At 38.6% G+C, this 16463-nt stretch overlaps 1 protein-coding gene across 11 annotated transcripts in view; it reads left to right on the top strand.

Moving 5' to 3' along the window:
• Positions 1 to 16463, top strand: part of PPP1R12A (protein phosphatase 1 regulatory subunit 12A) — a 119605-nt gene that overhangs the window by 31243 nt on the left and 71899 nt on the right. The gene's annotated exons all lie outside the window — the stretch shown is intronic.

The raw sequence follows: 16463 nt of genomic DNA, 5'->3' as shown, positions 1-16463 counted from the left end.
GTGAAGGGATTCTTCTGGCATGTCAGGGGGGTTCTCTTTCCCAGTTTAACACAGAGGCAGTTTCTCACTGTGCACTCCAAGGTTTTTGGAGCACAGCCCCTACGCAGGCAGATAGATCTTTCATGGGAGTACATTGAGAACTGGTTTTAAAAACAGTTTGCATTGCAGGTGCTTTTAGTTTGCAGCGTGAACAGTGGATGACTAAGTAGTAGACAAAGCCAGATGGGCCTTTGTCCATTTTTCTGAAATGGGGAAACTTGGAAGTCTTCCGTGTCAAACCCTGCCCTTGCCCTTGGTGCTGTTCTTTCCCTGCCAGGGCCACTGAGTGGGTACCCACCAAAACTGTGCAGTGCAGAGACTTCTATTATGCTTGGGCAGTGTGTATGCTTTCTCTGTATAGAATCATAGAATGGTTTGGTTGAAAGGAATCTTAAAGATCATCCAGTTACAATTGTCCCAAAGGTAAAAAATGAAATCTGTTTAAATTTTTGTGGTTTTCCCCTGTTTACTTTAGCACTTGTTCTTAGGTATTAGTGGGGGAAATGCAGTCAGTGAAGTCAGTCAGGTTGCTATGACTGACCTTGAAGGTGATTTGCTTTTCAACCAGGCTTTCATTTTTGTGCTCTTCGATAATAGTCATCTTTAACTAGCAGTTTGATGGATGAGAAGCAGCCTTTAAAACACTTAATGATTAATTTCATGATGACATGTGATGATAATAATAATCTTTAACTGGCAGTCTGATGCGCAAGAAGCAGACTTTAAAACACTTATGATTAATTTCATGATGACGAGCATACTGGTAAGGTCAGGTAAACAGACTCTGGGATCTTCTTATTTCTTTCAAGCTGATGTAGTCCTGGTAAAGAGAAGGTGTAGTGCCTTTGAGCACCCCAGCTGGCAACAAAGAGCCATGTGGCCGCTAGCCCTGGTGGGCTTGACTTTCATTCCCGATGTTCTCTGTGTCTTCCTCCTGAGTGGTGCAGGGGGACACGAAATGGGTGTTCCAGTCAGTTCATCACATGCTGTCTCTGTCACTCCTTCCTCCTCCAGGGGAGGACTCCTCACACTTTTCCCCTGCTCCAGCATGAGGTCCTTCCCACGGGAGACAGTTCTCCAAGAACTTCGTCAACATGGCCCTTCCCATGGGCTGCAGTCTTCCATGACCTGCTTCAGTGCAAGTTTCCATGGGGCCACAGCCTCTTTCAGGTGCCTCCACCTGCTCCAGGATGGGGTCCTCCGTTGGCTACAGGTGAATATCCACTCCACCAGAACTTGTTGTGAGCTACAGGGTAACAACCTTCTTGACCACAGTTTCCTCCACAGGCTGCAGGGGAATCTCTGCTTGGACATCTGGAGCACCTCCTCCTCCTTCTCTGACCTTAGTGGTCTTTGTTGTGCTGTTTCTCCTGCATCTGGTGTCTGCAGGGTTATTTGTCGCACAGCTTGTTTTAATCTTCTGCCCAGTGTGACCGGTCCACCAAGACCTGGCAGCTTAGGGGGCAAGCAGCACCTCCCCCTACGCTTCCTTTCTCTCTCTGCTGCTACTCCTCTCCATGTTTTTTCCCCCTTCTTAAATACCTTACCACAGAGGCCTTGCCACTGTCACTGATGGGCTCAGCCTTAGCCAGTGGTGCGTCGGCCCTGGAGCCAGTTGGTCTGGCTTCAGTAGCCTCCAGCAGAAGCTGCCCTTACAGCACCCCCTCCAACCCAGCTGCCAAAATCCTTGCCACACAACCCCAGCACAGACTGCCAGTGTGTTTTCTGTCCTAGTGCACTTCAAAGATGTCAGCAGTCTCTCAGAAGTTAGAAGTCAACACAAATGAGTTACTACATAATTAGAAATGCAGGGTTTTGCCCCTTTCTCCATACCCCTCACCGAAAAGGAAAGTCAGAAGTGGCTACAGCTCCAGGTGCGACTAAGGCAATGGTGAATTGAATTGGCTAATGGAGAGTCTGACAAACACTTTTGGGAGTGTGCAGTTGAGAACGAGGAGGGAGGCTGGGACCTCCCTGTTTGTCAACAGTGAGCTCCTGTAGAATCATGCCCTGAGTGATTAGCGTGTGTTAGCTCAAAGGAGTTAAGTTAGGTTTTGTTGGTTTTATAACACTACCTCCTGCAGGGAACATAATATTGCTTAAAACATAGAAATGCGAATTACCCAATAGGGACTACTTTAAAACTTTGTCATCTCCTGAATGGCAGAGATTCTAATACAGAATATTCAGGTGAGGGTCTGATTATTATCAACTGGGATGTGGTTTTCGTGTAACTGCCTAAAATCAAGTGTAGCTGAGGAAGAAGATCTTGTAAGCTCAATTAGAATACTTTCTTAATGTGTGCGTGTTTATCAGCATTTCAGTACGAGAACTTTTACCAAAGGTGTCTTCTGCCAACTTCTGAAAAGTGGTACTATGTGCTGCTAAAGTCAGTGAAAGAAATACATCAGCATCGTTCTTTAAGTCAAGTGAAAGCGTCCTGCAAAGTGACACCGCTGATGAAGTAGTGAGCTTTCTTTTTAAAGAAACATTCCCTTTTCTGGCAAGTTTCTTTAGTGTCTATTCTTCTTGAAAGTGATGTCTAAGCTTCCAAAATCTGGCATGCAGAACTGAGAAGCTAGAGATAACTGCCACAGCTTGTGTAAGAATGTATGAATTTTTCATGTTCCGAAAAAAGCAGATGACACAAGCACTGCACTGATTTTGGCATGTATGTTGTAGGTTACTGCTGGTTATGTAGGTATCATCTAGGTATCATCTGTTGCTTGCTTGGAGAAAATTGCCCTTCAGAAGGCTGGTGAGAAGTGAAACATTTAGAGGTTACTAGGCTACAGGTTTACCTTTACACACAGCAATCATAGAATCACTATGTTGGAAAAGACCTCTTAGATCATCGAGTCTAACCATTCCTATCTGCCATTAAACCATGTCCCTGAGCACCTCATCTGCCCGTCTTTTAAATACCTCCAAGGATGGTGACTCAACCACCTCCCTGGGCAGCCTCTGCCGGTGCCCGATGACCCCTTCTGTGAAAAATTTTCTCCTGATATCCAGTCTGAACCTCCCCTGGCGCAGCTTGAGGCCATTCCCCCTTGTCCTGTCCCCTGTCACTTGAGAGAAGAGGCCAGCTCCCTCCTCCCTACAACTTGGTTTGTGAGGACCAACGGCTCTGTAGAGGATGGGGAAAATACAGCTGTATGCCTCTCTTTTCATAAGCTCCTCCCTAGACGGTTGCACAGAATTAGAGGATGGCAGGCATTACCTCTTCAGGCAGTGCAGGTCATGCCACACAGAATAGGCAGTGGCCACAGCTGTGACTTAGAGATTACTTAAGTCCAGCCGCGTGAGGTGTTGCAGCTCTCTGCTAAGTGTTTGGTGGCAATGGTGAAGGTGGTACAACATGACTCATAGTATGCACATATGCCAGCGTGAGGCTGGAGACGTTGTCAGTACTGGAGTACAGGCAGCACTTTGAAGAAAAAGAAACTGCTTTTGTAATTTCTGGTCAAAGATGTAACATTCTTAGTATTCTGACTGTTAATATAGCGACCAAAAGTCAGCATGTATCTTCCTTTTTTCCTGAATCGCAGTACTTACAGAGCTGAAGAATCTAGCTGGATTTTCTCTTTACTGCTGTGGGAAGAACAGTAATGCTGGTTTGAAGGTGCAGACTAGAGAACACCTTCTCAAAAATACTCAAGTTCTGCCGACTTTTCATGCATTGTGTGCCAAAATGAGTTAAGCCTTTGATGGCTGATGCAATGAGGGGCTACTGTGGCCATAAAAAAGATTATTTTCATTCAGATTTGGGGAGATGTACCTAACGATGTTCTCTGATGAAGTCCATTCAGGTTCAGCATTTAATATGTCTTTGCTAATACACTTTCATGAACCTTCATGAACAGTTGCCCTGTATGGAGTCAACTTTCATCTGGCAAGGCTACAATCTTAGAAGGCCTTGTTGGACCAACGTTGGATCACAACTGTGTTTGCTGGTGCCCAGGTTGTAAGAGTGCATGTGGGCTGGAGTCCTTCAGTCTTGATCAGGTGCAAAAACAAGCAGTGGTGCTGTGGGTGAAGCTAAGGAAGCCTTTGAAGCAATATAACTACATTGACACGGTACTGCCTTCCTACTAATAAGCCTAATGAACCTCAGTTACCTTGCTGTCTGTCACATGGATATTTTTTGTGTGTGTTTTTATTTATTTTTATCAAGTATGGCTGACAATTGAACTCGGGCATCTGTGTTATTGTTTGCAGTGTGGGTATAGTGTTAACAGTCCTTTGCTATTGCCCAGGTATTTCAAGATCTGTTTGGAAAATAAATATTGGCAAACTTTAAACTGCCTTAGGTTCTTGAGTAGTGGCTAGAGAACTACCTAAGTATACTTGTGATTTGTATTATCAAGGTCTACTGAGTTAAATAGTAATCTGTGGGATTTTTGTGTTTTTCTCTATTACAAGTAGACTAGAAGGTATATAATCCTCATTATGCAAGACAAATAAAACTTTCTGCTTCTTTCAGAACACAAAGTGGGGGTATTTGATGACAAGTTCTCTCTCTTCTGTATTATTTATATTTATACACCCTATATCATTGCTAGGTATTTCCCGTTCTTAATATATTTTAAGAAATGCTTTGGTATTCCTGCAGCTGTGTTTTTTTCACTGATGTTCATAGCTTTCCTTCCTAAATTTGTACTCTCTGTTACTTGAATTTTATACTATTTATACTCATTTTAAAATTCTTATTTTATATTTATTTTCACAGTTTTATTTGTTGAACATTTTTAATTGCTGCCATTCCTTTGCTTTGTTTCTGTACTACTGTAACTTACCATTTGAATTACTTTGACTTCTGGTTGGTGTGATACCTATTCAAAACAAAAGAAGACTTTAAATTGGCTCTTTTAAAATGCCATGTGTTACATATATATATATATATAGTGATATCTACCATTGAAGTTGAGTCTGTGTAAACTTAGATCACCCTGCTTGTTGGCTGTTGTCTTCCTGTCCATTTTTCAGTGTAAGTGGGATGTAAGCAGTTTACTAGGAACTTGGAATTACTTGCTGGTTTTTTTGTTAAATTTGTTGTAATGAGTTTCTAATGGGAGAACTGTACTGGAACATTTCCTGTTTAGATAGACTAGAGGCTGATGTCGAAGGTGGTGCTTGTGTCATGCTCTTTTGGGAGAGAGAAGGTTCATAAGGTGGATGTTGTTTTTACAGTTGTGGCTGGAGATAGATTTTTAGATGTCCCTGTTAAGAAGCACATAGCTGTTTTCTTGAACTGGTGAAAAATTTGGATACAGCCAGAAGGAGGTAGTTGGAGGTGGGACTGGGCTTGCCACCGCTGCAGGGGAAGCACACAAGTGAGCCCAGGTTTCCTCGTTGTTCCAGCCAGTGAGGTTTTGCTCAGCAAGTTGCGTGATGTGGCTGGCCTGTTGAAAATAGAGTATTAAGTTACACTGCGGCAAAAATGCCTTTTTTAGAAGTTGCAAATCATATCTGTGTAGATGAACAGCTGCATAGCTAGCCTTTGAGAGAGAGGGAGTTTAATGCTTTCTTCTGTTCTTTATACTTGACTTGCAGTGCATTTGATTTTCATCTTATTTGTACAAACGGTATCGTTAACTATACTAAAACATGACAGTGTATTTGGTGGAAGATATTTTAAAAGATTGTTTAGCAAATTTAGCAAAGGCACAGCATGAGGACACCCTTATTTAACTTTGAAGGGATTCCCAAAGCGCCTAGTCTGACTTGAATTTTGGTTTTAGATATACTCTGAGTTGATCTTATTGTTGCAGTGGATTTATTTCAGTCCTGGTGACCTTTGTTACAAATACTTCTCCTTTTGGGGATCACAGTGATGTTTCTTTGTGCAGATTAAATGAGGAAAAAGGCTTTGGACGGATTGTTTGAAGATGTGCTTTCTGTTTACCTACAAAATAGAATATGAGAATATGTATGGAAATTACCTGACGCTGAATATTTTAGTGTTGTCTGTACCTTATGTGCTCCCCTGAATAATTCCTTCAAACTTTTGGCAGATAAGAAAGCAAACCAGGTCCCAGTTTCTTTAGTTTTTGTGCTGAATATATTTCTGAAGTCAGAAATAAATTGAGCTATTTTAAAATGTAGTTATGTCTATATGTATGTGCCACAGCCAAGCTTTTTTGAAAAGGAAAATTGGAGAGCTGCTCCGTGTTTTTTTCTGTTGAAAAGTGAAGTTAAAATGTGTATGTATTACTAATGAGTCTAAAACATACTGTGCTGTCTTCAGGTGTTTAAAATTCTAACAGGATTATCCTGGAGGTTTGTCAACATTGTTGTCCTGCTAAGGCTGCCCTGAGGACCACTGAGCTCTTATGTGGTACCCCTGGCAAAGGGCTTGACACCTGTAGGGCTGCAGGGACTGGAAGCTGTAGGTTTCTTCCCTTGTTACTAACTGAATAGAAAAAATCTGCATCAAAAATTACAGTTCTAAGAAAGAACAACTGTTTTTTATTTACCGTAACAAATTTGGCTAATTTGTCCCTGGGTAATTTCACTAAAACTGTGTTTAATTGTTTTTTAGGAATTCGTTTCTTTTCTGCTAAAATTTTGGTGAGACTGTCAGAATAGTCTGTTTTCACCCTGAACCTGCTGATTTGCAGCCTACATCAGTTTCAAGCCTTAGTAGTGTGTTTTAAGGACTGAAAATGCTTTCCAATTTATCTGGTCAATTCAGCAAGTTGTAAGTTTGATCATAAATTGGAAAACTTACTGGGGTTAATCTTAGGAAGGGTAGCTTTTCTTTTCCCAGTCTAGGAACAGAAAAGATTAGCAATATATTCTTTCCCTGAAAATGGAAAATTATGAGAAACAGGTATCCTGTTTATATGTGGTACTACCTTTGCTTAATTAGTTTTGTGTACAAAATTCAGTTTTGATAAACTAACACATTTACCACATTTAAGATAATTTAGCTAAAGTTTAAGCAATGCAAAATGCCACTTCTGATTTATTTCATGTTTCTGTCCAGGTGCAAAATGAATGTATTAATTTTTTTACTTACAAATTGTATATAAATCTAGCTGACATATCATTCATACTTCACACATACATTTTTATTCTGTTATGTTAAATAGAATTATACAAATTAGTTGTTTATTTACATAGCTTCCCCTACTTAGTGAGGAAAAAAGCATTGAACGATACTAGCATTATCAGAGTACTAAAAATATGCCTTTACTTCTATTATATTGTACAATGTTGAGGATAAAACCATACAGGGCAAATGCTAATTTAATAAAGCATTCATAGGTGTCTAGTTGCAAATTTGATGTCTTTTACTGCCTTCTTGTACCTGTAATCTTGGTTTCTTCTGTAAAAGTGATTTTTTCGTCCTGCAGTAATGTGTGGTAGGAAAGCAAGCTCACAGAACATTTGTCTTGGTTAGTTCAGAATGCACTATCAGCACATAAATTCTTTTTTCCCTGATGGGATGAAGGATTGTCATAGTTTTTATTAAATTTTGGTGTTATTACTTCTATTCTACTCAGATTTACCTCTTCAGTTGGCTAAAATCCTAAGATCAGAAAGCAATGAAAGCTTCCTCTGGATCCTGCTGAAGTAGAAGATTAAATGTCAGTTGATGAATAGATTACTTATGTAGCCTGTAGGAGTTTACAGCAGACCGCTGATAGATGTGATCAGGTTTGCTTTCTCATTGTTTTTTCACTCCAAGGCAGTCCAGTTTTCCCTCTGAAGAGCTCAGAGCCATATTAGAGGTGCTAGTCAGAAGCAAAGGAAAAAAGGGGAAATGGCACATGTGGTTTAAATTAAATAAGGAACATAACAGTGAACAAACCTGTTTGTTTATGTAAACAGATTCTTCTAGTAAGTTTTCTTGATGTCTTTTTTGTTTTGCTAGATGATTAATTTGGTTAAGAACATCTATTAGAGGGTATGTGTATATTATATATTTTACATCGAAAAGCTGCTTTGAACTTGTTTAGTTGCCCATATGCTAAAAGCAGATTCTGTTTACTCCTGAAAAAAAATAAGTATGTGAAGTATGATTGGGCATTTTTTTAAATTGACTGGGACAGAAATATATATACTATATGACACTTCCTTCTGAAATTTATTATTTATACTTTGTGTGACCGTGAAAACTAATCACTGTCTACCGAAATGGTAACAATAAGTGCTTGATGAAAGCCTACCTACATAATGGCACTGTATTTTTACGGTATAAAAAATGTGTTTAGTCCTGAAAAACATTTCTTTTCAATGAATAAAGACTGCTTTCATACCTGTCAGGAGGCAGGTGCGGAGAGTTTTATGTCTGATGTGCTAAGCATGGTGCATCAGCCACAACTGTTGAAATTGCCTTGGAAAGCAAACTGCAAAGGCACAGGCCAGAAGAGTAAGAAAGCCATTTTGAAATAGATGAGTCTGAAATTTGATTTTGGCTTTAACTCCCAATTCACAGATTGGGTACTGCTGGACAAATGTTGTAGATGTGAACGATGCGTAGCTAAAATGAGAATCTGCCCCATGTAACTTGTACATGCCTACCTGCCTGAGCCTTCAGAGTTCAAGACAACTTTTGGATTTGTACGTAGTACTAGCTGTAATACTGTGCAGTCACTCAGACCTTTATTTCTCCGTTTCACCCAGTAAACTCGTGCTCTTTCACCTTCAATGTGGTTATAAAGCTGACTAAGAAACCTGTATCTACATTTAAAAGCAAGTTCTGTTCTGTTCCACAGAATGTACTGGTTTTGTTTATAAAGGGAAAGAAACCAGAAGGAGCAGCGGAAGTTGTTTCTTGATGTGTAAGGAGAGCCTCATTTGTGTGAAGTTTAGGCTGGTTGCTTCGTTAGAGTTCCTTGTGCCCAGTATCTTCAACAGCTTCACGTCAGTACGTTCAGCAAGGAGAGAAAAAGACATTCAGACAAGTAGGACTCCTTCAGTATCAGTATTTTAGTCTTCGAGTGCTGTTTGTTTGATCTCTTCTAAACTACTTTTGTAAAGGCTAGCATTTTTTTCCATGACATTCCACTTTTCTGGGTTTGTCTGGGAGGTTTTTTACAGGCTTTTTCCAGGATTTTTTTTGGCAGATTGTCTTGAGACTTTTCTGTGACTTGAAATAAATTAATACTAGTAAAGTTTAAAATTAAACATTTAGTATGATAGTTCTAGTTACGAGATAACTTCTAGTGAGAGAATTGCAAGTATTCCTGAGAACAGATTTGTTCACAGCCAAAAAAGGAAAACAAATATTTATTTGAGAGTAGGTTTGCATGAAATACTAAGTAGCCTGGAGTAGTTGGGGTTTTTTTTACAGCAAAACCAGGAAAGCAGGCATTAGACTGGTTTGTTTTATCTATTTAATGATTGTCAGAGTGAGACCTGATCCATTACTGGAATTGCTAGCACCAACAGCAGCATCTCTGGTTATAGTAAATAACATATTATGGCCAACTCTCCTCTTCCATCATTTATCTCAGTGGGAGGTTAGAGCACAATGCTATCTCTACCCTAAACGTGCTAAACCTAAATGTATTCTAATACAGTCCTGATTAAGAACTATGACTAAGCAATCATTAGGGTTTAAATAGTGAGAAGTCCCTATGAAATTAGTTTTGTAACATAGATTCTATCAGTCTCAACTCAATAGATTTTTAACTGTTTTTCATTAATTTTGCCCTTAATTAAATTTACCAGTTTAACTGTAAATTACTAACTAGCAAAGCTTAAGTGCATGTAATTACTTTAGTAGCTCAGAGTAACAGAGAAAAAAAGGCAAAACTGTAGTATAGACATTATGCTCTTACTGAATATTTGAGTTGAACAATTATTGGTTTCATGTAGTTCCTAATTTTGTCCACCTCTGGGAGCCAAAATGAAATTTAAATGAACTTCTGTTGAGATATACTCATGCATATAAAAAAGTGTTTACATGAAGTGGAATTAATAGCTGGAGAAGTTTGAGTTCTGCAGTGATTTGTCTATTTTTGTCAATGTTTGACAGCTCTGCAGTATTCGGATTAAGTCACGATGGTTAATGGGTTCTTGGTTTCAATAGTCTCTGCATGCCTTCCCCATGAGGCTTGAACAGACAGGAACTGTTGCATCAGCCTCAAACAGAGTTTTCTCCGTAGGGAAGAGTGTCTTGCCCACCTGCTTTTGCAGAGGTCTAAAAGGATTCACATTTTCTACACTTAGATGAGAAATGTTTCCAAGAAATTTCTTTGGAGAGAAACTCTTTCTCCTGCAATGAGGGAAAGGCTTTGACATTTGAATTTACACTGAGATTGACTCATATTCCGGAGTGAGAGAAATACAAACAGTAAACTTGAAACTGCTGGAGCTTGCAGAAGCAATGAGATGCTCTTGAAATGATTTCTTAGTTTGAGTTATTGGATATGGAAACTGTAATTCTAATTTTGTATGGATTAACTCTGATGGATTTTAAATAGTAAGCCATTCTTAACTGAAAATAATAGACACATGCCTCATACACACATTATTTACAAACAAGTTAAATCAAATGACAGTAGTGTAGGAAAAGGACAGCGGAACTAGTTTATCAAGAATATTTGCAAAGTAAACTATTTCATTTCTACTAGTAAACATAATTTTTAAAGTAGAATATTTAGTTCTAAAACTGTATTTTGTCAGAATACAGAGATATCCAGTGTTACCCCATCTTACTGCAAAATATGAGCTGCAGTGTGGGTTGGCTAAATGAACACTGGAATGATTATACTTAATTTCATAATTAACCAATATTTGTATTACTACATTAGTGCCTGAAGTTGTGTTACAACACCAAAAGTATCCTGTTTCTTACCATAAACGTGAACATCAACAGCAGCCTTTCTATCCTCTATATACTGTAATAATAAAGCATACTCAGCAAATGTAAAATATGTGCTTTTATAGTGTTTCTGTAAATAGTAAAGTGTAACAATCACTTATATTTCATTACATGATTTGTTGGTCATTTTTATTACCCTTTATCCTGGAAACATTCCTGAATAGCCAGTGAGTGTTAGGACATTGTCGTAACTAATATTAGACTCTTAAGATATTGTGCTTTGTAAGATAACATTGAATTAATGACCCGCAAACAAATATAAGGTACAAAACAAATATCCCTCCTTTGTTCCAGTGACTGTAACTGCCAAGTTACCTCAAATCTGTGGCTTCGAAGTTATATATGGCTTATGATTTAATTTCGTACACCTTATTGCCACTTCATTTGTTTGTGCTTCATTCTTAATTAGTGTGCTGCATAGAAATTTTACCTGCCAAAAGCGGTAAGTGTTGCTCAAGCTCTCTGTGGGTCTTTTGACCGAATTTCTTTTAATGCCTTCTCAATTAACAGTTTATTGAAGGAAAAAAAAAAAATATTGCAATAAGTAAATTTATTCTTTTTTTTCTGAAGGAGAGTGAAGATGAACAGAAGATGTTCATAAAGAGTGTGACTAGTGAGCTGTGGTGCACTCTGTCTTAACAAAACTCTTCCTCATCAGGAAAAAGTCATTGCAGGCTAAGACTGGTGTTTGGACTGTGAGGGTTGTCTGGTGGTGCTGAGCTTACAGTTGGACTAGCAAGAGGACCCAGAAAGAAGTGGTGATTGTCAAGTACATGCTGTGAACTGCCCTGTGGCAGCATTATTCTAGAGGACTCATCCTTAAAATACCTTTTCACGACAAGCATGGAATTTAGTTCTCTACAACCTCTATTCTTGTCTCAGTTTCAGTTGAAATTGCTGACGGAGGGAAGAGAGGCAGGTAGAGAGAGTGGGTAATGTGCTTTCGTTTGGAAGTCTATGCAGAGGAGAAAAAAGTTTAAAATGTGTTAAAAGTGAATGGTAGAAGTGGTTCCAAATTTAGAAATATGTTGTTTGAGAAGTGTCAGTTTGAAACAAGAAGCTGTAACACAGGGTTTGTAATGGGTGAATTTCTACAGTAAAACAAAATTTTTGTTCTCTGGTAGTAGAATTAGGACATGAAGATGAATCTCGGAACAAGACTTCTTGGAATATATAAAAAGGTTTTAATATAATCAAGGTAAATCATTGTTTTAATCGGATAAAGGTAATAATTCGTTGCTGTCCTTTTCTTATTTTATTCAATTTTAAATTCTAATTGCTTTTCTGATCCACTTCAGATCCAATTCAGCGAAGTATGTTAGCATAGCTGTAAGGGCGGGGTATATGATAGCAAAGGGAACAAGCAAGCCAGGGTGAAGAGAACAGGAACCACTTTTAACCAGCTCTGCTGCTACGTGTGGATGCCTTCCCTGAATTTGATTCTCAGATACTTTAACAAAGATGCTAATGTCCTGCCTGGTTCCGTTGAACTCACTGGACTTGGTTCATTAAGTAAATCAAAGGAAAGGGGTAAACTATTCTCTAGGTCACTGTGTGAAGTCTTTCTCCTTTTTCTAGCATTCCCACAGGAATTCAAAATGGTTGGTTGGCTTAAATCTGGTATATTATTCCATGTCTGTAATTTTGACTCCTTTATGTACTAAGGAAAAATGAAATGTGGTGACAGAGGTTAAATATACAATGTCTGTTTTCTGTTATTATAGGCAAAATGTCTTAATTTGGGGAATAGATAAGGTTACTAATTAGGAAACAGTAAAAGGTAGGTTTTAATCTCTCTCTAGACAGTATTGGTAAAGAATCAATCACCTAAACCGCAGTAGGTGGCATTACCTCATTAGATCTCATCATTGTTGAAAAAAAATAACTAGTCCAGTGTAAGGTACATGCTGTATAGCTTTGCTGCATGTACATGGAACTGAAGTCTAACTTTATTGCTTGTCTCTTTCCCTGCAAGGTTTCTGAATGTAATTTTTTTTTAATTACAGACTTGTTTTTTTCTGGCTTCTAGGGAAGACTCCTGTTTAGTTGAATTCTTTGTGTGTTTACTCAGTGAGGGACCAAGTGCTCCCGATATCTCTTTTAAAGTTATCTAATGTTACATACTAACTTAGGTCTACTCTTCACCTATGTACCTAACACCTGATAATAAGGAAAGTCAGCCGATCACATGGCACTTGTTCTGGGAAGCAAAGTCACGGTGAATACACTTAAAATTTGGGATGTTCAGCAGGCTTCTGGTTATCCCCTTCCAAATGATCAGACGGTATTTCTGGGAAAAGTTTAAAATGTTTTTTCACTTAACGTATGCATGTTGTTTCTAGGAGAAGTTGGACCTACCTGAGGTTGGTCTATGTGGGAGAGCCAGGCACTGCTGATCTTCACTGGTCTTTACAGTCTGGGTTTTGGGTTGTTGTACAACTAGAAAGTGGTTTTATTTCCTGGGCCTTAATATACTTCCTTTGAGATTTCACCTCTGTTGTTATCAGAAAAGGTAACCAGACTTTGTATTATCAACTTTGCTTTGTTTTGCTTCCTTTATGACTAATTAGCCTAGTTTCTAAACTAGTTCCCAAAGGAAATGAGGTTTATATGATTGCACCGTCCAGCTGTTGTTCTGTTTGGGGCCCATTGGCTAACTTCCATGAAAGTTGGCAGGATAATGAGTGCTTCTTGCAGAAGTGTTGCCTTTCTATCAGTTTGTGGAGGCTGGGAACAGGACTAAGAGACAGAACCAGTACATGGGATATGGAAATCTTGATTGTGAGCTTCGATGCTCTTCTGCTTGCCCCAGGAGCTGACTGGTGTGTGTGCTCTACAGATGTGGTGGCTCAGAAGCACTTGGGAGCAGCTTTAGGGTGACCTGTTGTTTCACTAAGTGGTAACTGAGGCTCTAGGTGGGAACTGAGGACAGTGAAAGGAGAGACTGGGGATGGGTAGATGAATACCAAGAACTGGGATTAACCCTGGAAAGATTGTAGCAGGTGTGGAAGAGGAAGGCCTGTGGCTATTCTTACCCTCTGTAGAGAGAGGGACAGATGGACTCATGGGAATTTATCTTCTTGAGTCACTGTAACATCAGTGGAACACGTGTTATTTACATCTTGCGTGTACTGTTGCTTTTTCCGTTGTACTTTCAGACTGAGGTCTAAAAGGGCAGACTTTTTGGAGGCTGTTGCTTTAAGTTTATCATGCTCTTCTGACAAGCTTTCCTTTTGGGGTTGAGATGTCAGTCTTTAACAACAGAGGCACTTCTGGCACTTGATAAATACTGCTTTTAGAAGTGACTACAAAGATAGCACAATGACAATTGGAGTAGAAACAGAAAAACATTGAGATAAAATTTCTTCTGTAATGTTTCTTTCTGACTTAGGGTACCTGCTGATAGCCAGAGGTGTCTTGCATGGAAAGTGCTGAGAATGATTTGGTCTGTCAAACACCTGCCTACAGTGCTTTTAAGGGGAAAAAGGGGACAAGGGTTTATTTTATACATGTTCTTCAGCAACAGGAGCAATTGCATTTGCTTTTCTTCACGTTAAGATAGATAACCTTCTTGGAATCCACAGCGAGATTTCTCTACAGTGTTCCAGGTACACAGCTCATTCTTAAGTAATCTCTTTTAAGGAAGCTCAAAGTTTATATCTTTGATTATATATTTAAATGTAATTATATATTTAAATTATACAGCTGTTTTCACTTTCATCAACTTCAGCTTCTGTGTCCCCTGTAGTCCTATATAACAGAATTATTAGAATAGTTGTTCAGATTGTATAATTACATATGGTGAACATTATTTAAACCTCACAAATGTGATCACTAGTAATGCCAGTATATGCAAGTAAATTCTTTCATTATCTTAATAGTTACTCTTATATCATCTTATTATATATAATCTCACAGATTGTTTAGCTTTGCTTGTCATGAATGTGCAATCTCTGATAATACCGGAGAAGTGTATTTGAGCTCTCCTGAGTCTTGCCATGTATGGCACAATAAACTGCCCAAATTTGGTCAAATATTTTTAGACACTTAGTCATATGCCTTTTAACGTGCTGCATATGTAAGCTTTTGATTCACTTAGCAACAGTATTTTTACGTGTACGTCTTGCCAGGTTTTCTTATGTGGACTTGAAAAATGGGCAAGGGTTGTTCTGTGTTGGGTTCTGTCACAATCAGATTGTTTGGGTTGTTTTTAATTGAGCTAATCAATTTTAAGATACTGTTTTTCACAGGTTATGAATTTTAGAGGCTTTTAAAATATGGAAGTGTGCAGCACATTGAAATGTAACATTAAAAGATCTATACTTTAAAATGTGTAGGCAATTTTAAAGCATTCTGATATAAATATATTTTCGTTAGAATAAATCGGTGATAGGTTATCAGTGGGCAGGCAAATTGAATATCCAGAGAAACTGGATATATAGCATGTGTGAAATATGGCCAGGTTAATGTTTCTGTTAATTGTAAACATGTGTTTCTTGAATTTGTTTTCCTCCTGATCTGAGTTATGTCCTGCATTTAATTCCTTTTCATTTAATTAACAAAATGCCTCGCAAAGAGAGGCAATTCTTTTCTTTCACAGCTTGTTACTGGCAGTTAAGCATTGTACACTGATAATAAGTGGAAGACTTTGTAATATTTATTATTGGAGTATGTTCCTAAATTATTTTATTAGAAGAACTTCTGGTTGTTAGGGATGGATATGATGAAAAAGATAATTGAAATTATCCTTTAGGAAGGCAGTTTTCAAGAGTACCTGGAAAAGTAGGTAGGTTTGTGAATGTTTTCACTCAGTAATGTGTTTTTGTTTTTAATTTAAAAACAAACAATGCAAGCAGTGCACTGGAGTCCAGTTGCAGTCTTGCTGCAAGTTTATGGATGAACAAGTCCAGATGAGACTCGCTGTTAAAAACTTTCATTGCTAAATTCTAAACAAAGCCTTAGGTTTGTACCTAACTAAAGTAAATGAACTCAAAAGAGGATAATTTCCTGCTGGTTTTGTTTGGCTGGTTAAATGGAACAGCAACACGTGTTCCTTATGGTGTGGCTGTTGCCTCAGCACTACAGAATGGAGAAAAGCTTTGGGATTCACCTTGGAAGGCAAAACTGCTTAAATGAGGAAATCTGAGATTTCTTGACATAATAAAGCAGTATATAATTTCCAGTCTTTATTGCTGTGGAAGTATTCTGAAACATAAAATTTATACTTTAATTGCATTTAATTAGAGGTGTAATTGTCTTGAAGGATTTTGGAGCCCAGCAGTAGAAGTTCTCTTTTCAGCCTTCTGGTTATGTAGTGTTGTTGATTTATTAAGCTAAAAAATTAATAGCAGTCTTGTGGGGTCTGGCTGTTTTGAGTCCTTGCTGTCCTGAAATGCAGAGGGACTTCTCTCTCTGTTGCTCTGCCCTTTTAAGGGCAGCAGTATGGAAGTTGGCAAGAAAACTCCCTGAGCACCCTGTGAGAAAAATACTCAAAGAAAGGCGAAATAGGGGCCAGTCATGATGGAGATCTGGATACCAGCAGTAGTTCTGCATCAGGACAACACTGTTTGCTTGGTAATTAAGA

This window comes from Cuculus canorus, chromosome 1, assembly GCF_017976375.1.
Source record: "Cuculus canorus isolate bCucCan1 chromosome 1, bCucCan1.pri, whole genome shotgun sequence".
Lineage (NCBI taxonomy): Eukaryota > Metazoa > Chordata > Aves > Cuculiformes > Cuculidae > Cuculus > Cuculus canorus.
Note: the sequence above shows the minus strand (reverse complement) of the source record. Positions and strands in the feature narration are given on the sequence as shown.